Here is a 6,538-nt window from a genome sequence, read left to right as displayed (position 1 = left end):
GCTGTTATGATTTTGATTTTATCTATACTATTTTTTCCTTTTTTTTTGATGGAGTCTCACTTTGTCACCTAGGCTGGAGTGCAGTGGCATGATCTTGGCTCACTGCAACCTCTGCCTCCCAGGTTCAAGTGATTCTCCTGCCTCAGCCTCTGAAGCAACTGGGGTTGCAGGCATGCACCACCATGCCCAGCTAAGTTTTTGTATTTTTTTTTTTAGTAGAGACGGGGTTTAACCATGTTGGCCAGGCTGGTCTTGAACTCCTGATCTCAGGTGATCTGCCCGCCTTGGCTTCCCAAAGTGCTAGGATTACAGGCATGAGCCACCTTGCCCAGCCTACTTTAGCTATACTGTTACTGTAAAGTCTATTTTCAGATCAAAACAACCCTGACCGTAAGTCTTGCCCTTAAGCAGACTCATATAGCATTCTTGCCTTTCCCTGAGGGGTGAACTTCAATTGTCCTACACATTCCTTCCCTATGGTTTACAAGCCCTGGTGCTTGGAAGGAATGGCACAGAAATCCACGGAAGCCACCTGAGACTATGCTTCTGTTCAGATGTCCCTTTTAAATGTTTCTCTTTGAGAAACTGGACTTGTCAATCTCTCTTTTTTTTTTTTTTTTTTGGCTTCTCAGCTTTCTTCTTGGTCTTTGATGGTAGGTTTGCATACACCTGCTAACCATGGGACATTCATTATATTAGTCAGTTTTCCAAAAATGTTTGAAAGTATCATGTGCACAGTCACTCAGCTCCTTGTTTCTTGTAAGTGGTTAATGAGGAGTTACTTTGATAGAGATATTTTGCTTACCCCTATTGCCAGAGCACACCATGGATTATCAGTGTTCTCTTTACCATGGGAAATTGAGTTATTAGCATCTTTAAATCTAATCAGATTAGAGATCCAATTCCAGAAAACTCAGAATCATCCAGAAAATTTGTCCTGATAGGCACAGTGGCTCATGTCTGTAACCCCAGCACTTTAGGAGGCTGAGGAAGGAAGCTCTCTTGAGGCCAGAAGTTTGAAACCAGCCTGGGCGACATAGTGAGACCCTTGTCTCTACAAAAAATAAAAAATTAGCCAGGGCACATATTTGTAGTCCCAGCTACTTGGGAGGCTGAGGTGGGAGGATGGCTTGAGCCCAGGAGTTTGATGCTGCAGTGAACTCCAGCTTGGATGACAGAGCAAGGCTGTGTCTCTTAAAAAAGGAAGAAAGAAAGAAAGAAAATTCATTCTTAACATTTTGTTAATACAGAAGCACTTTTGGTACCAAAAGCCTCTCTTAGCTTGAGTTCTTTAGAGAAACAGAACCAGTATGAGATATATATATATATATATATATATAGTCAATATGTATAGTCATGCCTTATTTAATGACAGAGGTATGTTCTGAGAAATGCATTGTTGGAGAAATTCATTGTGCAAACACCATAGAATGCCCTTATACAAACCTAGATGGCATAGCCTACTATACTCCTAATATAAAGAGTATAGCCTATTGCACCTAGGCTACAAACATTTACAGCATTTTGTCAACTGAAAAATGAAGAGTTCATAAATCTGAAAAGTAGAGCTTTACTTCTCATAAAGGGCTGCAGACTGCAGGATGACCATTCTGATGCTGAGAAGCGTAGCCTCCAAACAGAATCCAGAAACAGACACCTCGAGGGACGGACAAAGGGAACAGAAATTTATGCTGAGTAGGGTGGCCAAATAGATGTACTCAATAAGCTATAGGAAGAGTGATGAATAGTTATAAAAGGTGAAACATGTGCATGCGCAATTGAGCTTCATACTTTTCCATGGGACCCACGTTAAAAAAAATGGCAGGGTTACTATAATCCAAGGGTGGAGTTTTCAACCCTCTCACATCAAAAGATGAAGCAGAGGACATGAAAACCCTCACTGTGCATTCTCCATAGAATGTCCAGAGCCACTTTCTGATCAGCGGTCTTGTATCAGGCAAAGAATCAAGGGAAGCATCAGGTCATTTGTTGATATGTGTCTGATCCTTCCCTCCCTCCCTTCCTTCCTTCCTTCCTTCCTTCCTTCCTTCCTTCCTTCCTTCCTTCCTTCCTTCCTTCCCTCCTTCCTTCCTTCCTCCCTCCCTCCCTCCCTCCCTCTCCTTCTTCATCTTTCTTCTTTCTTCTTCTTTTCTTTTTTCTTTTTGAGACAGAGTCTGGCTCTGTCACATAGTCTGGAGTACAGTGGTGTGCTCATAGCTCACTACAGCCTCAAACTCTTAGGCTTAAGTGGTCCTATGACTTCAGTTTCCTGAGTAGTTGGGACTACAGGTGTGTGCCACCATGCATGGCCAATTAAAAAAAATTTTTTTTTTTTTGTGGGAGTAGATGCTGGGTCTTGCTATGTTGCTTACGCTGGTCTCGAACTTGTGGCCCCAGGTGATCCTCCCACCTCAGCCTTCCAAACTACTGGGATTACAGGCATGAACCATAGTGCCTGGCCCTGAGAACTCAGTTTTCCAGGCTACTTTGGGGTCCCCTTAGCCAAGAGATGGTCCCTTCAGTCATTTGGAGGGCTTATAATTTTATTTTTAATTTGCAATATTTTTGTACTGAATACTGTAGGCACTTGTAATACAATTGTAATGGTAAGTATGTGTGTATCTAAACATAGAAAAGGTACAGTAAAAATACAGTATGAAAGATAAAACACAGCTGGTTGAGGTGGCTTACTCCTGTCATCCCAGGCCTTCAGGAGGCCGAGGTGGGAGAACAGCTTGAGGCCAGGAGTTTGAGACCAGCCTGGGCAACATAAGGAGACCCCATCTCTACAAAAAATAATAATACTAAAAAATGGTAAAAAGTGATATATCTGTATAGGACACTTACCCTGAATGGAGCTTGCAGGAGTGGAAGTTGCTTTGGGTGAGTCAGTAAGTGGCAAGTGAACGTGAAGGCCTAGGACATAACTGAATAGTACAGTAAAGTTTACAAACACTGTACACTTAGGCACACAAAGTATTAAAAAGTATTTTTTATAAAGTATATAAAAAGTATTTTTCTTTGTATAATAATAAATTAGCATACATAGGCTACTGTAACTATTTTATGCACTTCTAATTTTTTTCAACTTTTTGACTCTTGTAATAATAGCTTAAAACACAAACATTGTACAGCTGTACAAAAATATGTTCTTTCTTTATATCCTTGTCCTATTCTTTTTTAACTTTTAGATTTTTTTTCTTTTTAAGCTTTTTTTTTTTTTAATCTAAGATACAAACACATTAGCCTAGGGTCAAGATCATCAATATCACTGTCTTCTACCACCACGTCTTATCCCACTCAGGTGCAATAACATGTATAGAGCTGTCATCTCCTATGATAACAATGCCTTCTTCTGAAATACCTCCTGAAGGACCTGCTTAAGGCTGTTTTACAGTTAACTTAAAAAAATATATAACTAAAAGGAGTATACTTTAAAACAACAATAAAAGTCTGGGCGAGGTGGCTCACGCCTGTAAATCCCAGCACTTTGGGAGGCCAAGGCAGGCGGATCACCTGAGGTCAGGAATTCGAGACCAGCCTGACCAGCATGGTGAAACCCCGTCTCTACTAAAAACACAAAAGTTAGTTGGGCGTGGTGCCGGGCGCCTATAGTTGCAGCTACTCAGGAGGCTGAGGCACCAGAATTGCTTGAACCCAGGAGGCGAAGGTTATGCTTAGGGAGGCTGAGACAGGAGGATTGCTTGAGACCAGGAGTGTAGGACCAGCCTGGGCAAGGCAGTGAGAACTTGTCTCTAAGAAAAAAAAAAAAAAGAAACTAGCCAGGTCTGGTGGTGTGTACCTGTAGTTCAGCTACTTGGGAGGCTGAGCGGCAGCTGAATCACTTGAGTCCAGGAGCTTGAAGTTACAATGAGTCATTGCACTCTAGCTTAGGCAACAGAGTGTCTCTAAAAAAAAGTAAAAAGGAAAAAAAATGAAATTGGTTCACACAATCATGTAATTATGAGGGCCGAGAGGTTCCAAGATTTGCAGTCAGAAAACTAGAGAACAGGGAAAGCTGATGGTGTAAGTTCTAGTTCAAGTCCAAGTCCAAAGGCAGGAGAATACTGATGTTCCAGCATGAAGATAGGCAGAGAATAAATTCTCCTTCATTTAACTTTTTGTTTGATTCATGTCTTCGGTGGATTGGATGAGCCTCACCCACATTGCAGAGGGCAATCTGCTTTACTCAGTCTACTGATTCAAATGGGACTCTCACCCAGAAACAATCTCATAGACCCACTGAGAATAATGTTTAATCAATAACTGCGCACCCCATGGCCCAGGCAAGTTCACAGATAAAGTTAACCATTATAGTTTATTTTTCCTGATTTGCCAACTTTGCAAACTAATAAACAGTTAACATTTCCAGAGGAAGATGAGGAAATTAGCTCTCTCTTTTTTTTTTGTTGAGACAGAGTCTTGCTCTGTTGCCCAGGCTGGAGTGCAATGGCAAGATCTCAGCTCACTGCAAGCTCCACCTCCCTGGTTCAAGCCATTCTCCTGCCTCAGCCTCCCGAGTAGCTGGGACTACAGGCGCCCGCCACCTCGCCCAGCTAATTTTTTGTATTTTTAGTAGAGACGGGGTTTTACCGTGTTAGCCAGGATGGTTTTGATCTCCTGACCTTGTGATCTGCCTGCTTCAGCCTCCCAAAGTGCTGGGATTGCAGACGTGAACCACCACACCCGGCCTCTCTGCTTGGTTTTCTATGACATTTTTCTTCTTCTTCTTTTTTTTTTTTTGTAAAGACAGTGTCTCATTATGTTGCTCAGGTTGGTCTTGAACTCCTGGTCTCAAGCCATCCTCCTGCCTCAGCCTCCCAAAGTGCTGGGATTACAGGCGTGAGCCAGCGTTCTTTTTTTTTTTTTTCTTTAACTGTTGAACACTCTGTAATTATTAGGTAAAACTAATAGTACTTTACAATTATATATATCACTTCACAGTTTACAAAGTTATTAAGTAGACATTTGTTTTGATGCCCCCAAATAAAATTTAACTTCTTTCTCCTCCCTTCTCCCCTCCATCAAAGAAAGACTAAGGAACATTTAATCAGAAAAGGTGATAAAAGTGTATCAATCTGTACAGAACTACAAAGAATAAAGAGGAGGAAGGTAGGACCCTGAAGAGGGCCACAGGGACTTCAGGAAGGAGAAAACCAGAGTGTTAAATGTGAGGAAAGCCCAGGGGTCCCAGGGAGTTAGCCATCATAAGGGGCAGGTTGTATTCACTACATAAAAGGAGGGGCACACAGCATATGTTTCACATTCTAAAACAATATGACAAGATCATAACTGAAGAGCTGAAGTTGAACTTTGTGGTTTCTCAGAACACAAGTAGAAGATGACCACCAACCATGGTTTCTGAATAAACTGGGTTCAAAGTGCATCTGGTTGCAGCAGAGGGCTTCCTTGGACTCTGATACTAGAAATTTAACAAAGGTAATTCGAGCAGCTGCGATTTTACATAGTGGTGGCATCCTAGGGGACATCTATTGCATCAGTCAAGTTTAGTATCTCACAATCGTGGAAAAGGAGTTTACGAGCAGGTAATACTTGGGCCATCTCTTGCAGATTCTTGCTGTAAGGACTGCAAGTTTCTCCAGAGAAAGCACTTGCCTGGGTATGACTCAGTGCCAGGCAAAAATTCACACTATGAATCTGGTGGAGGGAAGGTGGAGAAGTATGCCCGGTCGGACCACATTCCCGTAATTCTCTAACCTCACATCTCCGTAGGGGTCCCTCTGAACAGGGCCCAGGTATCCCCATTCCTCTGAGTAAGGTGCACAGCCACATCCTCAAATGTCACAAACTGCTGGTACCTGACTGTCAGGAGCACAGCTGCCTGATCTCCTGGGCTTTCCTCATGGGGAAGAGCAGGCACCTGGGGAACAGGTGGAGCCCTAGTGAGTCCCTGTTCCATGTCGGTGGCCTGCACAAAGTGAGGCTCTGGAGTCAGACTCTTAAACTGGGTCTCCAAAAACTGAAATTGAACCCTTGGTGATCCTGCTGCTTCCTGGGCTGGTATTTTCTCCATCCCTGTTCTGGAGGACAATGACCATCGCAGCTCGCACAGGACATGGCCACTGGGTCCTGATGGCGAGGCCCGCCCTCGGGTCTGTGGGGTGAACTGGAGCTGAAGAGAAATAGGCCCTCGTACCCAAGCCTCGGCACACTCTTGGGAAGGAAACCACTGTCCCATATTCTTTACATTATCCTTGTTATTTGGGATCTCCAGGATTGGCTTCAGTGTTGATGGTTCTTTGTCATTATTTTCCTGTAAGAGTGCCCTTTTATCTAAAGATTTCAGTTCATTTATTTGACAGAAATTTTCTTCAACCATATATATTTATAAATATATATATTGGGGAGAGAAGCTATTTCTCTTACTATCTCCTGTCTCTGAAGAGGAGGAGGAAGTAAAAGCTGAAAAACAACAGGAATGAAGTCAGTGGCAAGACCAGCCGGCGCCACTGATGACCAGGCCTGAGGTTAAAAGATTAACCCCCCACTGTAACCACATGTGCTCTCCATCTATCAC

The 6,538-nt window shown here is 42.9% G+C and overlaps 1 pseudogene; it reads right to left on the bottom strand.

Moving 5' to 3' along the window:
* Positions 1 to 5,507: 5,507 nt before the first annotated feature.
* LOC113222936 lies at positions 5,508 to 6,034 on the bottom strand (annotated as a pseudogene).
* Between the last annotated feature and the right edge of the window lie 504 nt (positions 6,035 to 6,538).

Source organism: Piliocolobus tephrosceles, unplaced genomic scaffold (assembly GCF_002776525.5).
Source record: "Piliocolobus tephrosceles isolate RC106 unplaced genomic scaffold, ASM277652v3 unscaffolded_36524, whole genome shotgun sequence".
Taxonomy (NCBI): domain Eukaryota; kingdom Metazoa; phylum Chordata; class Mammalia; order Primates; family Cercopithecidae; genus Piliocolobus; species Piliocolobus tephrosceles.
This window is presented reverse-complemented; position numbering and strand designations above follow the sequence as displayed.